The 19,876-nt window shown below is 45.3% G+C and overlaps 1 long non-coding RNA gene across 2 annotated transcripts; it reads right to left on the bottom strand.

The window, feature by feature from the left end:
- Nucleotides 1-1,968: 1,968 nt before the first annotated feature.
- Nucleotides 1,969-19,388, bottom strand: LOC102548124 (uncharacterized). Of its 2 annotated transcripts, XR_005506206.2 has the most exons (4): nt 18,712-19,388; nt 7,439-7,628; nt 6,209-6,295; nt 1,969-5,469 (listed from the first exon to the last, which is right to left on the bottom strand). It is a non-coding gene; the product is annotated as an uncharacterized LOC102548124 (long non-coding RNA). The 2 variants fall into 2 exon arrangements; XR_005506207.2 differs by lacking the exon at nt 6,209-6,295.
- Nucleotides 19,389-19,876: the final 488 nt, after the last annotated feature.

Genomic DNA, 19,876 nt, shown 5'->3' with positions numbered 1-19,876 from the left:
ATATCCAAGGTACTCAGTCATCTCCAAAGAAGATAAACACAGAATCCCACCTGTGTACATAAAAGATGGAGAAAAAAATCATAAAGGTGAGGCTGGAGAAACTGCTCAGTGGCTGAGAGCACTAGCTGTTCTTCCAAAGGATCCAGGTTCAATTCCCAGCACCCACATGACAGCTCATAACCGTAATTCCAGTCACAGGGGATCTGATGCGTTTGTCTGGCATCTAGGGCATCAGGAACACACAGGTTGTGTTGGAGGGACATACATGCTGGCAAAAATACTCATACACATAAAAACTTATTGTAGAAAAGAAGATATTAAAGGTGAAAGAGGAAAGCAACTCATCGCCTAGGGGAGAGCGCTGAGTTCACATCAGAAATGGTGGACGACAGCAGTGGGATGATGTATGTGAGCACTGAAGGACCCTGTGTCAGGGTCCAATAATTTGATTTCTAGAGGTGGTGGTGGCACATGCCATTAATCCCAGCACGTGGGAGACAGAGGCAGGCTGATGTCAGTGAGCTTGAGCCAGCCTGGTCTACAGACCTAGTTCTATGACAGTCAAGGCCACACAGAGAAACCCTGTCTTGAAAAGCAATATATATGGCCATGGTGGCACATGCCTTTACCCCCAGTGCTCAGGAGGCAGAGGCAGAGGCAGGTGGATCTCTGTGAGCTCCAGGCCAGCCTGGTTGTAGAGCCAGTTTAGGATGGAGGAACTGTGCCTCAAAACAAACAAACAAACAAACAAACAAACAAACAAACAAACACAAACAAACCAAAAAACAAAGAAGAAAGAAAGAAAAGAAAAAGAAAAAACAATATAAATAATAACAAAACTGTCCTTTAAAAATGGCGTCCAGAGGGGTTGGGGATTTGGCTCAGTGGTAGAGCGCTTGCCTAGGAAGTGCAAGGCCCTGGGTTCGGTCCCCAGCTCCGGAAAAAAAAAAAAAATGGTGTCCAGAGCTAGCAAGATGGTTCAGTGGTTAAAGAGGACTTGTTGTCAACCTTAAAGACCTCTGTTTGACCTCCAAGTGCCACAATAATAGAAGGAGAGAACCAATTCATAAAAATTGTCCTCTGACCTCTCCCTGGGTGAAATAACATGCACGTGATCACACACACACACACACACACACACACACACACACACACACACACACACACACACGTACATTTAATTCCTAGCTCTTGAAAGGCAAAGGCAGGTGAGCCTTGAACTACAGACTGAGTTTTTCGGGACAGCCTAGGCTATACCAAGGGACCTTGCGTTAGCTATGCCCGCTTTGATTCACTTTCTCTTCTCTTTGTTTTCCCTCTTTGTCTCCCTCCTACCCATCTCTATTCTTCTTTGATGTAAAAACACACTGAAATGGGCCGGCAGTGTGGCTTGCTGACAAGACAGGACAGTCGCCGTAGGCAAAGAGAAGCAACTTTTGAAAGTTATCCTCACATCCCAACTCGTACAGCACACGCATGGATCCACATACGTCGACACAAAGAAGCAAAATAAGTACATTTTAAAAAAATTCTGAAGGCGTTGATAAGAGTGCAGGGGAGTGGACATTTGTACACACTATTGATGGGAATGTAAAGGTCTCTACTCAGGGGAGTGGAGAAATGAGAACCAACATGAAAATGCACAAACCTTGTTGAATTTCATACCCAGCGAGAAAAAGAAACGATTTATTTATTTATTTATTTATTTATCTATTCAATCATGGGTTTTTGAGAGAAAAACAAACTTGAACTCTTACTTGGCATTCCTCATAAAAACAACTTCCCAAAAGATATGGCAAAATATGAAAAATAAAAATCATAAGGCTTCTACAAAAGACGGAAGGCAGTGTCTCTGTGTGGCCTTGAGGCTCTCAAAGCACCTTTATCCAGGTTAGGGCAAAATAAAAAATAAAAATAAAGAACAACGAACTCCAAAAGAATTATAACTTGAACTTTTGAAAACATAGATTATTTATTTATTTATTTATTTATTTATTTATTTATTTATTCCTATGTGTGTAACTGAGAGTATTTGTATGTGTACCACATGTGTGCAGATGCTAACAGAGACCAGAAGAGGGCGCTAGATCCACTAGGACTAATTAGAGTTAAGGACGCTTGTGAACCTTTTGATGTAGGTGTTGGAACCAAACTTAGGGGTCCATAATGTCTAGTCCATATATCTAGAAGTGAGCTTGAGCTGGACTATACAGAGATTTCTGGCTGTTAGATAAAACCTGCATTTCTCAGGAACTTGTGAAACCTGTTCCCATCGGCCAGGAAGAAGTCTCTTCTCTTACCTCTAGCTACCTGTGGCACCTATCAGCCTATCGAAGCCCATGCTGGTCTCCACTCCCTCAGTATTTCCAGTACCTGTGATACAGCTCAAAGTCCACAGGAACATCTTGCCTTTCCCTCCACCCAGTGTCTCGTCTTCATGTAATCCGTGTGATTTGTTCTCATTCCTCTATTTCTGTTCCCACTCTTGCCGTTCTCCCCCCAGCCCCCGTTATGCTGTCCCACATTCTCTTACCCCAACCCTTGCTATCCTCTCACTCGCTCACTATCCTATCTTTTGCTTTGGCCACTCTTCCCTCCTGCGCTCTCCCTTTCTTAGCTCTGGCCATGTCTAATCTGCTTTCTTTTCTCTTTCAGATGCCTCAGGATGTTTTCTCCCGTAATCACCACAAACCCCTAGTAATGGAGCAGTCACGTGGGCAGCTTCTTCACTACACCTCGTCACATACACTCTACGGAACAGCGAGTGCACTTACCCACTGAACCATCTCTCCTGCCCCAAAGTTGAACTTTTAACAATTAAGGATTAAATAATTTTGGAACATGGTCTCACTGTATATTCTTGCCATGCAGACCAAGCCGTCTTTGAATTCACAAAGGATGACCTGCCTAACGAGATCTCAGATTGAGTAAAAGAAAAGCCAACCATCAGGAGAAACCCTTCATGGTGTGTACATCTGAGAAGCCATGTGGGCTAGCTAGTCAATTATTGCAGACAGGGACAGCCTGAGAGACTGGGAGTTCAACAGATTCCCTGTAGGCAGACAGATAGAGAAGAGGGCCATCTTGGAAATCTCCGAGATGACCAGCTACTTCCTCAACCTGGAGACTGGAGACAAAGCTGGGCTACATTTGTCTCCACTAGCCGGCTCCCCGCTGTTGGACAGCCTCAAGGAGTTCAAGGCTGAGTCAGTCATGCCATACCATAGTTCTGAGCAAATCAATGTAGTTTTCCCCAAACCAGCAAACCCTAAATTGGGGAGTTGGGGGTGGGGCTCTACAGAGGTTTTAAAAGCCCCTAGAAAAGACTGATCTTTTCAGCTCCCCCTTCGCTTTGCAAAGAGTCTTTTCCCTTTGTGTCTTTTGCATGCAAATGTCTACTTCCCCCTCCCCTCCCAGTAAATGTCTTTCATTTTAAAATATTTATTTATTGGGGTTGGGGATTTAGCTCAGTGGTAGAGAGCTTGCCTAGCAAGCGCAAGGCCCTGGGTTCGGTCCCCAGCTCCGAAAAAAAAAGAAAAAAAAATATTTATTTATTCTATATAGTACTGTTGGGTTCAGGACAGGCGCCGAGAAAACTCGTCAGAAACTTAACAATTAAAGTTTTATCTTCTGCACCCACAAAGAGGCGGCCAGTTCGAGCTCAGAACCAAGTCCCTGAAAGGGAGATTGTACAACATTTTTATGGGATGGGAACTCGAACGAAGCAAGGGGGATGGGGCGGGTGGTTGCGTTGACCAATCATATTTCGACACAAGGGGTTAAGCAAGGAAGTCATCCTTGGAGACTGGGCCTGATCCAGGTCACTTGATTTCAGGGTCCTTGAGTCAGCTTTTGGAGTCATGTGCTCTCTGGGACTCTGACCGGAATCTAGAGCGATAAAGGAACAAAGCAGGAATGGCCAAACACCATGCAGTCAGCTGACCCAGGAGACCCGGAATTCAGAAGGATAAGGAAAGAAAGAAATGGGCAAATTGCACCTAGTCAATTAGGACTTGCGAGTCTTGGTTTAGATAATAAGATAGCAGTGTCTTCCCTCTTGACATCCGTTACTGGTTAAAAGACAAACATGAAACATCTGACGAAGCAGGGAGCAGGGCAGGAGTCCAGTTGTGGGGCCTGAGAACGTGAACTCAGCTTGGATTCTGTGAGCTCGGTGGAACCTGTTTCTAAGATGGCTGAACTCAGGAAACTGCCTCCTAACAGTATAAACGCCCTGTCTTCAGGAGGGAGTTACATCCCATCACAGATGGCGGTGAGCCACCATGTGGGTGCTGGGAATTGAACTCAGTCAGTGCTCTTTGCAGCTGAGCCGTCTCTTCAGCCCTTTCCCTGCTTTTTAAATCTTTAACTGGCAGGGAAAATGAAACAGACCTCTTGGTGTCTAGAGTGTATCAAGTCCTCCCAACAAGAATTGACCAATGTCTTAAATGAATAGGCACTTAAAAGAGAAAACATCCAATTGGCCAAGAGCGCATGAGAAAGTGCGTGAAATTAGTCATCAGAGATGTGAAAATTAAGAATCCCAGGGTCACTAGAGTAACACCAAAAAGCAGGAATATCAAATCCTGTGGAAGTGGAACTGCCACAGGCCTGCTCTGTGACTCCACCGAGGCCCCATCTCTCCGAATCTCCAGAGCCCGTATTACCTCATCCTCCCCCACCCCTGGAGGCTCTCGGGTTACTACTCTATTATTCTCATTATGAGAGTCCTGTGTGTTTACAGTTTGGTTTTGTAATTCCACTTCCTTGTTCCACCTGATGTCAAAAAATTAAAATTGAGGGAACTAGGGAGCTGAATCAGCAGTTAAGAGCACTTTCTGCTCTTCCTGACGAACAGAGTTCAGTTTCCAGCAAACCCCCTACCCCTTGGGCACAAGTATCTACAATTCTAGCTCCAGGGGATCTGATAGCTTCTTCTGTGGAAACACACACACACACACACACACACACACACACACACACACACACACACACACACGCCCATTCATACACACACAAATAATGTTTTTAATGAAATTGATCTCTTTGTGCATTTCTAGCTGCCAACAGCAGAGGGCGCTGGATACTTAAAAATACATCTGTGCCCTCCATTTGAATTGCCAGGTAAAAGAAGTATTTTAGTCTCTTGTTCACAGACCACAGAGTCTTGTTCACAGTCCACAGATGACGTTTTATGCTTCCTGGCTGATACGGACATTCCTCCAGATGTGTCAGGTCATTCTTCTGTTTCCCTGGAAGCTAAACTTCCCTGAGAGACGAGTGCTTCCACCGCTGAGCTCCTGAGAAAGACTCTTAGATCTGCTCTGGTGCCGTTGGTTTGTATCAGTTTATGTGCCAGAAATTTAATCCCCAGTGCAACAATGTTGAGAGTGGGGTGGGACCTCTAAGAAATCATTAGTTATATACGTCTGGAACCGTAGTGCTTGAAAGCTGAAGCAGAGACCGTACCTCAAAACAAAAATAAGTAATTAGGTCATTAGGGCAGAACTAATGGGTTTATGGTTTTTACAGTAGGAATGGGCTGGCTCTTGCTGGAGTCGATTTCTTAGAAAAATATGTTTGGCTTTTGTGGTGGCTGTTCTTGGTTGTCAACCTGACTATAACTAGAATGAACTACAATCCAGAAAGGGACAGCACACTTGTGACCTGGATCTTGGGGCAGGAAGACACAAGCTTTTGATCCAGGTCTTAAGGTGGGATGACCTAGGCTCTTCATCCGGATCAATGCAGACCTTTAATCCAGATCTTGAGGCTCACCTTTAATCTGGTCCTTACCTCCTGCTAGAGACCCACATAAGGACAGTGGAAGGAGGAAGGGTTCAATTGCTCTCCACCTGCTTGCACAAACTTTGCCAGTGCATCTGTCGAACCTACTTCTTCAGGATTCCAGCTTATACAGAAGACCAGCTGAGACACCGGCCTCCTGTGACTGAGCACTTCTAGATCCTTAGACTCTCCCTGCGCAGCTGCCCCTTGTTGGGGTAGTTGGACCGCAGACTGTAAGCGATTCCATAAGCTCACTTTATTCGTTCCATAAATTCTGTGACTCTAGAGAACCTGACTAATATAGTTCTCTCCTCTTAAACAAACTTTCAGACTTTTGCCTGATTTCCTCATTCACACTCTTCAAGCCTCTTTTGTGACATGAACACTTGTCGCTTTGCTTGTTTTTTTCCCAACCACTTACTTAGACTTTGAACTCTGGTAGCCAGGGAGCATGCCTTCAATCCCAGCACTTGGAGGACAGAGACTGGCAAAGGTCTACAGAGTGAGTCTGAGGACAGCCAGAAGAAAAAAAGAGAGAGAGAAAAAAGAAGGAAGAAAGAAAGAAAATTAAACTCCCTATATTAGTCAGTTCCTCAATTCTTTAATACATATCTAAGATTATCTGCTTATAAAGGTAAAAGCTTCATTTGGCTCATGGTTTGGAGGTTCTGATCTTGACCAGCTGGTTCTGTTACCTTTGGCCTGTATGGAGGCAGCCATGGAGGCATGGTAATGGAGCAAATCTACTTAAACCACAGGAGGAGCAGAAAGCAAAAGGAAGAGGCCAGCACGCTTTAATCCATGCCGTCAAGGACTCACAGATCCCTGCTTCTGTAACATCCCACAGTCTGTCAGTGACACCATATGGGGGACCAAGCTTTAACACGTGGGCCTTTGGCAATAATTAAAGTCCAAGCTATAGAAATATCCTTATCTTTTGGAGATACATATTGTGATATTAATCTATTGAAATATTTATGTTTGATGTATTAGTTTTCTATTCATCCATAATCGGCTATCAAAACGTAACGTCTTGCCGGACAGTGGTGGTACGCACCTTTGATCCCAGCATTCGGGAGGCAGAAACAGGCAGATTCTGTGAGTTTGAAGCCAGCCTGGTCTACAGAGTGAGTTCCAGGACAGCCAGGGCTTATACAGAGAAATCCCGTCTCGAAACAAGCAAACGCAACACTGTCTTACTACAACTGTGAATACTGTCGGTGCCCACAGTTTTCATGGTCAGGAGACCATTTATCACCTCCCAGGATCTCAGGCTTGGATGCCTTGTCTCATCCCAGTGTGACAGGGCAAGGCAGGGCAGACACACCAGAAAAGGGCACTTCTGTACTCTTTTTTTAATTTTGTGTATATGAGTACACTGTAGCTGTCTTCAGACACACCAGAAGAGGGCACTGAATTCCATTAGAGAGGATTGTGAGCCACCATGTGGTTGATGGGAATTGAACTCAGGACCTTTGGAAGAGCAGTCAGTAGTCTTAACCGCTGAGCCAACTCTCCAGCCCCCGTCTTGTCCTCGTGTGGAGGCTATTTCAGGTGTTGGTAGAATTTGATCTCCTTAATGGAGAATCCCATGGAAAATTACCAAACTCTGTTCTAGGAAACCAAGGTCAACATGTCTCAACAAACTTACCTTAGCTTCCATCAAACTGCCTGCTCATGCAGAAGCCCCTCTAACTTAGCTTCCATTAAACCGGTTCCTCTGAGAAGCCCCCCGCAGCTGCCAACAGAGACTGCAGGACGAGGTGTTGCCTTCAAAACCACAGATTCCGACACTTAGGGTTACACTAACGTCTGGAATGCCTGAGTGTGGTCCTTGCTGGCTGGAAAAAAAAAAGACTTTCAGTTGGCTATAGATTGTATCTGGCAGGTCATTTCTGGTGGGCTCCGTAACGCTAACAGCATTCCAAGGGCAGAAGCTCACAATACAAATCATATTGAGAACAGGTCCTGGGCTGGAGAGATGGCTCAGTGGTTAAGAGCACAGGCTGCTCTTCCAGAGGTCCTGAGTTCAAATCCCAGCAGCCACATGATGGCTCACCACCATCTGCTGTTCACTCCTGCTATATCTGAAGATAGCTACAGTGTACTCATATACATAAAATAAATACGTAAATCTTAACAAAAAAGAAAGAAAGAAAGAGAGAAAGAAAGAAAGAAAGAAAGAAAGGAAGGAAGGAAGGAAGGAAGGAAGGAAGGAAGGAAGAAAGAAAGAGTTTCTTAGTATGAAAACCCGAGAACCGAAAAGACAAGTTATGTGGGTTGGATCGGTGGCTTGGTGGGTAAAGTGTCTGATGTACAAACAGGAGGCTCAAAACTCAATACCTCAGAGTTCACATGAAAAGCTGTGTGTGGTGATACACTCCTCTACTCAGAGTGGGGAGACAGAGACAGGAGGAGCCCTAGAGCTCAATGGCCACCAGTCTAGACAAATCAGCAAGTTCCAGACTCAGAGAGAGACCATACCTCTAAACAAAATAAGGTGGATAGATTAATCGAGGAAGACAAAAAGTCTGCTCTGGCCTCCACACATGCATGTACACACTTGTATGCACACCTTTATGCATACCCAACACACACACAAACACACAAACTTAAGAAAAAGTGAGCTGTCTTTCCTGCCCCTACACACAGTGGCAGAGTAAGCACCTGCTCTTTGGTCTATATTTCCCTAGTCTAACACAGGATGCAGGAGGGAGGTGTATGTTGGGGGACAACTACCACAGGGAAGTTCTGCTCCAAAGCTGTGTGTGAGTTCTGAGTCCAGCAAGACACATAATGTTGGTGTTTGTTTCCGCTCTGGGACAAGAGTCTGAGGAGGATATTTTACATATCAGAGCAGGCTGCCCTCCAGGTTCTCCCAGCATCCCTTAGTCCCTACCTGGCAAACCCTGTCTCTAATCCTGAACTTTCCAGACCTTTCCCCAGAGGTTCCTCCCTATATAATCTAGACATTTTGGTCTCCCTCTCTCCTTCTCCTCTCCTCTCTCAAGAGTACACACACTTTCTCTGAGTTATTACTCTTTGTCAGAAACACCCTGGATTTACTGCTGAAAGGTTTTCTTAAATTTTTGTTGTTGTTGTTGTTGTTCGGGGAACTATGGAAATTCAGAGTTATTTTGCTTTTTTTGTTGTTTGTTTGTTTGTTTGTTTTTTCTTTTTCTTTTTTTTTTTTTTCGGAGCTGGGGACCGAACTCAGGGCCTTGCGCATGCTAGGCAAGCGCTCTACCACTGAGCTAAATCCCCAACCCCGAGTTATTTTGCTTTTAAAGGTCAAAAAAAGCTTTGCTTTTTTTTTCAGTCGTGTATGCACGTGAAAGTCTGCTTGTGGGGGATGCCCACAGAGGCCTTGCCATATTCAAATCTCCTTGAAACTGGGGTCAAAGACAGTTGTGAGCCACCTGATGTGGGTGCTAGGTATTGAACTCTGGTCCTCTGAGAGAGCAGCACACAATTTTAACCGCTGGCCATCTCTCCAAGCCCTGCCTTCCCCAAAGATTTCATTTCATGGGCATCCTACTCCTTCTGAGGTATGAAGACAGACAGGAAAAATTAAGAAGAAGAAGCGGTGACCAGGGGACAACATCCCTCACTTAAGAATCTAGCAGAGAGCAAGTTCAGCGGGACTGATAAAATCAAAGAGGCCTACAGAGACAGTGTTTAACTTCCCTGCAGAAGTCTCAGGCACGGATGTTGAAAACATCCAGCTGTGTTTGTGCAGGACCTAGAGTGAAGTGGGTATGTGTGAGCTTAGAATTCAGCTTTTCAGCACTCACCAGCCCATCCTACGATCAAAGGATTTACAAAGGAAATCTGTTAAGATAAGAGAAGCTAGCTTGTACTTTTGTACCTAATTTCTAAACTTTGATTAATCCTTGAACCTTGTTGCAAATTACTTTAGGGGCAATGTGACTTTCAAAAACACAGAAGTGTCTGTCGGGGTGTGTGTGTGTGTGTGTGTGTGTGTGTGTGTGTGTGTGTGTGTGTGTGTGTAGACTGTGAAGACAATCCAAAGTTTCTCTTTCTCCTGCCAGAGCAGAAGTATATGCACTCTTATCTCTACTTAATCAACTCTGTTCTCTTTTTTTGTTGTTGTTTTGTTTTGTTTTGTTTTTGCAAGACGGGGTTTCTCTGTGTAACCCATACTGTCCTGGAACTTGATCTGTAGACCAGGCTGGCCTCAAACTCAGAGATGCACCTGCCTCTGCCTGCCTCCTGGGTGCTGGGATAAAAGGTGTGTGTCACCACCACCCAGCTAACTCTGTACTCTTTTGCTCTGATTTATATTGAAATTCTCTTTTTCTACTGAGGCAGGACTTCAGGTATCCCAGGTTAGTCTCCAACTGAGTCTGTAACCAAAGATGACCTTGAACTTCTGGTTCTTCCTTCTCCACCTCCTAAGCTGAGATAACTGGTCTACCTTACCACTCCTGGTTCTATGTGCTGCAGAGGATTGGATCCTGGGTCTCATGCATACCAAGAGAATGCTCAACTAAGTTCTACTCCCTAAAGTTCTTTCCTGTGACCTTAGTTAAGGATCCTGCTTTACATGACCATTGTGGGGTGAGAATTCCTTGGGCTCCTACAGGCATCGCTGAGCTACGTCCCTGATTACAGCTGGTTCAATCAGCTGGCTTCTTCAGCCAGAGCCAGGACACTTTGCCAACGAGGGTGCCAAGTCAAGGGTCATCCCTTGAGGACAAACATGTCCCTAAAACTGGTCTTCTAGGAGCTGCACTTGGACTATTATCCCACGGCAAGCCAACCCTGCCTGTGACCGAGAAGAAACCCATACTGTCTTTTACAGCCACTGCGGGAGTCAGAGAACAATACTACTGTCTTCTGCTGATTTCACAGACTGCCTTTCACTCTGTGAGGCAGGAGAACACTCCAGAGCACGGGCATCAGGAGGTGACGATCATCAGGGACCATTCTGAGGGCAAAGTACCACACGTAAAGAGAAAATAATGTTAGTCACTTGCTAGAACATCCTGTTCCGGGATGGGGTAGGGATTTGGTGGATAAAACAGTTCTGTATTACCAGGGTTAGGCAAAGGCTACTGGCTGTGTGAGTCTGGTCCAATGGGGGCTCTGCCACATACACACTAATGTGACAGAGGGACAAGTAGCGGGAAAAGTCAGAGAATGGAGGTTTAATTGGCACAGTTATTTTGGGAGAGGAAAAGAGGTCCCCGTGACCACCCACTTCCACATCCATTTTTGAGGTACTGATAGATACTTTAAGTTTAGAGGGGAAATTGGTGCCTGAGATGGGATTTGTATAATTAAGCATTCTTGGTGAAGGGTTAGCCCTTATCTCAGTTCTGGAGTAGTTTGTGCTGTCATTACTTGAAGGGAGTAATCCAGTTCCTACAATGTGGCTACTCTTCCGGTACCCACCTCAGGGGGTGTTGGGGAGGCTGGGGAGGGTGGGTTTGGGGGCAGCATCCTCACCAGCATAGATAATTGTTCCTTCTCTGTTAGGCTTGCAGATGCAGTGTATTTTCACTCAGTTCTCACTCCAGGGTAACTGGAGGAGACAGTGACTCAGCAGGAAGGGCTTAAGGAGTCAGAGGAGCCAAAGAAAGGCGAAGTGGAATCCGGTAAACCAGGAACAGGACCAGTGGTTCTCAACCTGTGGATCGTGACCCCCTGGGGAGGGTCACATATCAGATGTCCTGCCTATCAGATGTTCACATTGCAATTCATAACGGTAGCAAACTTACAGTTATGAAGTAGCCACAAAATAACTTCATGGCTGGGGGTCACCACAGCATGAGGAACTGTATTAAAGGGTCACAGCGTCAGTCCCATTACCCCACACTGCCTGCTTTATCTATTTAGCAGGTACGACAAAACGTTAGCTGTTCTATAAGCCTAAGATGCTATCTAATGACATTCTTAGCTCTTGGGTCAGCGGAAGCTGGTGTTCTGCTAAATTAATAGCTTCCTAGTATTATCCTCATCATCGCCGTCATAGTCATTAATCATCACCACCACAAGGTACTCGTTCAGATACAGAGTGGGACAAAGATTGGCCTGGCTCTTCCAGAAGCTAAAACTATTTCCAGATAAAGGAATTAGCCTCTGAACTGAGAAAGTTCCAATCTCTCCACAGTGCTGAAATCCCAATTCACAGACATAAAAACTCTTTCCAGGAGTTTTTGTTCACAGCCAGACAGGGCTTCTTTTCAGGAATTTTCATTCACAAATCTCTGGCCTCCGCCCACACATAACCCAAATGTGCATGTGCCCAATAATTTAGCAGACAAAAAGCTGCGGAAGGCTACGCATGACCTATATACATATAAACCAGGCAGTGATGGTCCATGCCTTTAACCTCAGCACTTGGAAGGCAGAGGCAGGCAGATCTACATTGAGGGCAGCCTGGTCTACAGAGTGAGTTCCAGGACAGCCGGGGCTACCCAGAGAAACCTGTCTTAAAAAAACAAAACATATGTTAAAAGAATTAATACATAGTATGTAAATTGTATAGTTATACAAATGCATATTAGGAATATAAAATGTATAGAAAATAAATAGTAAGTCATGATAATAGTTATTTTCAGGTGGAGAAAGCAGGGATAAAAGGTTGTAGATTTGATAAGTTTATCCTCTCTCTCTTTTTCCTTTTTCTTGAGACAGGGTCTCATTATGTAGCTCTGGCTGGTCCGGAACTCACTAAGTAGGCCTGTAGACCCAGGCTATCCTTGAGCTCACAGAGATCTCTCTGCCTCCAGAGTGCAGGTATCAAAGGTATGTGCCACCATAGCCAGACAACTGTATAACAACTTTCCTCTCTGATACGTTCAACTGACTTTGTCTTGTGCTATTCCCATTAAAGTGGAGTAAAAAACAAAGGTCAAAATATCACACTGTGACTGGAGAGATGACTCAGTGGCTAAGAGCACTGACTACTCTTCCAGAGATCCTGAGTTCAATTCCCAGCAACCACGTGATGGCTCACAACCATCTGTAAGGAAATCCAACGTCCTCTTCTGGTGTGTCTGAAGACAGTGACTGTACAGGGTACTTACATAAAACAAACAAATAAATACTTTTTAAAAATCACAATGGCAGCTTCGAACTGTTAGGGATTTCTTTAATATTTACATTGAAAAAGGAATTGAAAGCATTATTTCTAAGTTGTCTCAACATAAATTTGGTCACATGAGTTCAATGAGTCACAACAAACTCCTCTTGGGGCCCTGTACTTTGTTCTGTATTTGTTCCAACAGAGCATGTGTGTCAGGAGGTAACGGGAAACCGGAAACAGCAGCTGTAACCTTGTGATTAACTTGTGTGTGGGAAGTCGTAAAGAGGCGGGTGAGTAGCAGACAGAGCAGTGAATTAGACTGACTTGTAGGACCATTGCAAAATAGGGGCAAATTGTCAGACTGATTGATTTTTAAGGGTCAGAAAGGACTAGGATATAGCCTTATGACTCAGCAAAACCGATGGTGGATATATGGTTGTTTGTTATTATATACCTTTTTTATTATTTCTCTCTCTCTCTCTCTCTCTCTCTCTCTCTCTCTCGTGTATATGCACTTGCACGAATGTGCATTGAATAGTTTTATCTTAACTTGATACAATCTAAAGTCATCTGAGCGGAGGGAACCTCAATTAAGAAAAGGCCTCTGGGGCTGGGGATTTAGCTCAGTGGTAGAGCGCTTGCCTAGGAAGCGCAAGGCCCTGGGTTCGGTCCCCAGCTCCGAAAAAAAAGAACAAAAAAAAAAAAAAAAAAAAAAGAAAAGGCCTCTATAAGACCTATAGGTAAGCATGCGAGGTGTTTTCTTGATTAGTAATTGATACAGGAGAACCCGGTCCATTATGGGTGGTATCATCCCTAGGCTGGGAGTCCTGGGCTCTATAAGAAAGAAGGCTAAGCAAGCCATGATGAACAAGCCAGTAAGCAGCACCCCTCCATGTCCTCTGCATCAGCTCCTGTCTCCAGGTTCTTGCCCTGTGTGAGTTCCTGTCCTGACTTCCTACAGTGGTGAACAGTGATATAAAAGTGTAAGCCAAAGAAACCCTATCTTCCCAACTGGATTTTTAGTCATATTGTTTCATCATAGCAAAAGAAACCCTGAGACTCACTTGTGTGTGTGTGTGTGTGTGTGTGTGTGTGTGTGTGTGTGTGTGTCCGCACCCCTGTACACATGAAGGCTGGAAGACAGTCCCATTGTCAACTTCAGGAATGCCACTGACATCCTGTTCCTCTGAGATAAGGCCTCTCATTTGTCTGGAGTTCACCAAGACAGCTAGATAGTCTGGCCAGTGGGCCCCAGGCTTCCATCAGTCCCTCCTCAGAGCTGCTGGCTATGTTTGTCCCAGACATACCCAGAGTTTTTATGAGGGTTCTAGATATCGAACTTAGGGCTTCATGCTAGCAAAGTCTACGTGCGTTCACGTGTGGACGGAGGCCAGAAATGGAGAAAGAAATACTTACTTTGGCTCGTGATTTCAGAGGGTTTTTGCCTACAGTCACTTGGTTCTGAGCTTTTAGGGTAGAAGACCACTCATGGCCGCCAAGAAGCGGAGGGTAGAGAAGAGAATAGAGGAGAGGTATAGGGACGAGAGAAGAGAGATCCTGTGGTCTTATTTTGAAACATTTCACAATAACAAATAATTTCTTAGAAAAAATAAAAACGAAAACCCAAGCCCTACTTACACTCTTGTACCTGAATTCTCAGGCAGCAACGAAACAAAAGAAGCAAACAATTCCTGGTATTGTCATATTAACTGAAAGAAGATCTTTCAGAGAATTTAAGTAAGGGTTTTGTTTTTGTTTTTGCTTTTTTTTTTTTTTTTTTTTTTTTGCAACAGGAGCAGTTGATCTGAAGCAGAATTACAATAAAGATGTAGGGGCTCCGGGTTTGAAGGACAGAAGGGCAGGAGGGGAACTCCACAGATCTTTGTTACCATAAAGCGTTCTTACAGGGTACATTGATTCTGCCTACACAGACTGTTTAATTTTCTTGTCGATTCAGGTCTCATTCACACAAACCCAGGTCTGCTTCTGAGTCTTTTGCTGAGCACAGTGCTTTGCCAGATAGTTTCTGCTTCCTGTTTTGAGTTTTTATTTCCCCAGGAGTGATCTGCCTTTTAAACAAATGCTTGCTTTAGAGAAAGAAGAAGAAAGAGGAACTGAGTGTTAACTATTTTTGTTTTCGAGCTAACGCTATCATGTGTGTGTTTGACTGCCCACCACAAGCCAGTCTACGGCTTGTGCACTGCAGAGATGTCTGGGGAAGTTGGGGTTCCAGTATACCAATGGAAAGCAATAGGGGATTTTGCCAGCCCTCTTCCAGCTTGTTAAGGGGTTGCAATCGGATGTACAGTAAGAGATCATATTGGCTATAGTTCTTTGGTTTACTAAAAATCTAAATTTGAAAAAGAAGTTCAGTTTTGGAGAAGGAGGTGAAAGAGAAGGGGGGGGGGGGCTACTGATAACAGGAACTCTTTCAACAAGTCAGGGTGTGTCAGCTCAGACTCAGCCCGGCCTCTCAGCATCTCTTTCTCCTAGCTGTGAACCAGCTGCTCACTGGGCCTTTGCTGCTTCAGCCCAGGTAGCCTTCAAGGCCTCACTCAATTCATGCGTTAGAAAAAAAAAAAATCAAGGTCCTGGGCTATTCATGGACAAAGGTATTCATTCCAGCTGTAAAATTATACAACCGAAAGCAGACAGGGAGTTGGGACTGGGAACGTGGCTCTGTTGGTAGAGCTTTTCACGCTGCACCACTTGTACACACAGTGCTTGCACACTTAACTAAGTGCCCCGGATGCCTGTCATCCCCATTCCGGGACCTGGGAGGCAGAGGCAAGAGGATCAGAAGCTCAAGGTCATTTCTTTTGGGCTACACAGTGACTATGAGGCCAGTTTAGGCCACATCAGAACAATCCAGGGCCAGGGGGTTAGTTATTCTAGAAAAGTCACCAGCCTTTGAATGGAGAGGGCTCTTTAAGTCAGCTCCTCATTTGACATTCAGCCAGCATTTGCTAAGCCATTTGCTAAGCGCTCACGGTGTTTTGCAGAGTGGAATAAAAGCACATCTCGGAACCTCACCGGGGACTAAGCAGTGATTCTGAGCCAGACGTGGTTTCAGGAAGCTGAAAGATCTCTTCAGGAACACAGCAGAGCAGTCCTGCCTTCCTCATCCAGAGCCGGGAGAAAGTGCTCTCCAAGATGACCCGCTAGGGAGGATACTGTCTGCAAACCTTTCAGCTCTAGCTCCAGAGGACACCTGCCTGGTGTAGGAAGCTGCCCATTTGAATATGCTGATGGAAGGGAGGTGACTTGTAAAAGCTGAAGTGGACCGGACCAGGGGGGGTAGGACTAGAGCAAATGTTGGCTTGTCCCCAAGTCCCACACCGTTCTAGGCTTCATTCGACAGGCGTGAAAACATTTAATCCTCAGAGGGAGAGGGAGGTAGGTATTATCGTTAGCCCCATTTCTCAGCTGGGAAAGCTGAGGCACAGGAAGATAATTAACACTTTTATGAATGCCAATAATGAGCAGTAGACCTGGACTTAATCTCCTATTCCTGGAGGACTAAAGTGGGGCCTAACTAACCTCCCTATGTGGGTCTATAAAGTGAAGATCCAGTGTGATGGTTTTCTGTGGCTGTTGGGATATGGATTAGGGCACCAAACGCGTAAAAAGATGCAAGCAAGAAGCCCTGAGTTCAATCCCCAGCACCCACGTAAGGAACGATGCGGTGTGCTCCGAGCCCCAGTTTTGGGGAGGTGGAAAGAGATGGCTATCTGTTGGCCAGACAATAAAGCCCCAGATCCAGCAAAAGACTCGTCCTAAAGAAATAAGACGGCGAAGCCTGACAGTGGTTGCGCATGCCTTTGATCCCAGCACTCGGGAGGCAGAGACAGGCAGATCTCTGTGAGTTCGAGGCCAGTTTGGTCAACAGAGCGAGTTCCAGGCCAGCCAGGGCAGCACCGAGAAACCCTGTCTTGGAAAAACAAAACAAAACAAAAACAAAGCAATAAATAAGATAAAAACAATTGAGGAAGACACCCATTGCCAGCCTCTGGTCTTCATATGCAAGAACATACTTGTGCATACATACTAGAACACATGACACATATACACGAACATGCCTATAGACAGATTCATGTGCACATAAAAGAAGAAAGGCAAAGAAGTCACCTGCCTCTGTGGTGTGGGGGAGGAACTGTGAGTTTGAACGCACAGAGACTTTTGAGGAGCTAACACCATTTTACTTTTGAGGCAGGGAGTGAGTAGATGGGATGGCCATGTGTGTTGCTTACATGGGTTTTGAAAGAGGACCTCCCTAAATAGAACTGGGCGAACTTGAACTCAGAACCCTTCATCCTCAGCTGACAACAGAGGCACACATTGCCATGCGCTCGCCGCTTGTTGATGTTTAAACCACAGCTCTCACCTTAAAGGGCATAAGAGGTAGCTCATTCTGGAGTCACTTTGAATGACCGTGGTCTGGGGACATAGATTTAGGTTACCCTAAATTCTACCTTCCAAGGTAGAAGCAGTTTCACAGGGTGTTTGCAGCTTTACAGAAAAAGAAAGTCCTAAATCAAGGCAAGTTTAAATACATCGGTGTGTATACTAGAGAGAGAGCTGGGATGAAATGGAGAGAGACATTCCATAGGCCTAAGACGCTATCTGATGTCAGGCTTAGCTCTTGGATCAGCAGAAGCTGGTGTTCTGCTGTTAATAGCTTCTAAGAGATGATGATGATGATGATGATGATGATGATGATGATGATGATTACAAAGTGTTAATTCAGATGTCGAGTGGAGTAAGGCATGGCCGTTCCAGAAGATAAAACTAACCCAAGATTAAGTAACTATTAGCTTCTGAACCTACAGAATCCCAATCCCTCTACAGTGCTGGGCTGAATTAATTCCAGTCCGTCCACCAGTCTCCGCAGACACAGGCAGGCTCCTTCCCACAATTCCAGTCGGTCCACCAGTCTCTGCAGACACAGGCCCTCCCAGGACTTTTGTTCACAGCCAGACACGGCTTCTTTTCGGGAATTTTCATTCTCATAACAATTATACTTTATACTGTCTTCTGTGTTCTTTTTATATTCTACAACACATACTAACACACAAACAGACCTCTGGAATTTGGCGTCAGGAGCCTCTCAAGAAGAGGAAAGTGTTCAAGGATGGGCCCCAGGCAGGATGGACTTGGTTCATTTGAATTTCAGTTAAGAAGCCAATGAGGCTGGGATAGGTGGAAGCCAGAGGTCAGGGGGTGGTGAGAGGAAGCCAGGAAAGTAGGTCACAGGAGCCACGGGAAGCTATGGCCTGAGCAGATTAGCGATCTGTAAAATTTGGATATTGAAAAATGTGATTCTAAGGCTGCAGAGATGGTTCCTCAGATAAAGACGCCTGCAGTCAAAGCTGGTGACCTGATTGAGATCCCAAGGACCCACAGGGTGGAAGGAGAGGACCAACTCCCTCGAGTTGTCCCCTGATAGACACACACCTGGTGTAGCACCTATACACACAGAAATCAAGCAAATGTAGGACTTTTAAAGTGTGCCTCTGAGGTGGAATGTCCGCCTAGCTCGCACAAGACCTTAGTGACACAAACACTAACAAACACTCAGACCGCTGCGTTGAATTTGAAGACGGCCGTGAGGTTTGCTTAGGAAGGGCTATCAGGGATGAATGAAGAAAACACAGGACAATTGCTGAGCAGCTCAGATGAGTCTCATTGACTTTGGGTTTTTTGTTTTGTTGTTGTTGTTGTTGTTGTTGCTGTTGTTGTTGTTGTTGAATGTAGACCAGGCTAGCCTGAGAGAGATCTGCCTGCCTCTGCCTCCTGAGTGCTGGGGATAAAGGTGTGCCCTACTACATCTGGCTTTGACCTTATCATTTAAAGCAAGTCATTTTGCTTACCCGCAAAATGGAGTTAGAATCCATGAATAGCTGCTGTTTCTCTTTGGTCGCAGTTTGGGGAGCTTAGGGAAAAAGCCACCTCTAAGTTCCCTTCGGGTTGTTGACTGAATGGGTTGTAGGGTTGGTGTCCCTATTTCTATGCTAGTGGTGTCAGGGGATTCCCCAGCTCCTGTCTGCAGGAACTTGGCCGTCCCTTCACCGTCAAACCTTCCTGCTGTCACCAGCCACTAAAATCTCTCCCCCCACCTTCTGGGTGTTTGCTGTCTTGCTGATCCCTTTGGCCACTGCAGCAGCCTGGCTCATTGGAGGGCCCCCAGAACACAGCCTACCACTGAGTTAAGGAGATGATTAATCACTGAAGGAAAGCTCAGCAAACAGCCTGCCTTCTGGGCAGACATCACTGCTGAGCCGAATCCCCAGCCTCATGACACCCGTTTTTCACTTAGATTCTCTTGAGACAAAGTCTCATATAGGCCATATTACCGATCCTTCTGTCTCCACCCTCTAAGTACCTGGAGGATGGGCATAGGAAGCTATGCCTGTCCAATTCAATTACTATATTTTTTTTACTAAGCACCTACTATGTGGTAATAATGGTTACCATTTCAGGTCTGAGGGTTTAGGAAATAAATAGGCCCTAGCTACCAAGCAATGTAAAGTTTGTTATCAACCAGAAAACCAACACATTTATTTTCCCTCCCTCCCTCCTTCCTTTTGACCCTCCTTCCTTCTGTCCTTCCTTTCTGTGCTAGGGATCAAACTCAGGGCAATTCAAGGCAAGCACTTTCCAGCTTCCTATAGCTCCAACCCCTCCTTCTCTCCCTTCTTTTCACATTTCTTTGTTTTAATTTTTTTTTTTAAGACAGGACCTTGTTCTAGGCTGTTCTGGAACTCGACCCTGGTTGTTCCTCAGACACGTGGTAATTCGCCTCATTGCTAGAGCTGGCATTACAGATATTTGCCACTAATTTAGACGCTCAGATGGCGAGAGGAAAGGCGTGTAGGTTGTTTTAAGTCAACTGGCTCAAAACAGATGCTCTGAGGAGGGGTTACCCTCAAGACTGGAAGGGGAAGGACATTTTGGGAACTTACTGCTGCACACACAAAAGCTGGAGCTGGGCCGGGTTGTGAAATGCAGGAAACGAGGTCACAAGGAGAGCCTGGG

The sequence above is a fragment of the Rattus norvegicus genome, chromosome 6, assembly GCF_036323735.1.
Source record: "Rattus norvegicus strain BN/NHsdMcwi chromosome 6, GRCr8, whole genome shotgun sequence".
NCBI classification, from domain to species: Eukaryota; Metazoa; Chordata; class Mammalia; order Rodentia; family Muridae; genus Rattus; species Rattus norvegicus.
Note: the sequence above shows the minus strand (reverse complement) of the source record. Positions and strands in the feature narration are given on the sequence as shown.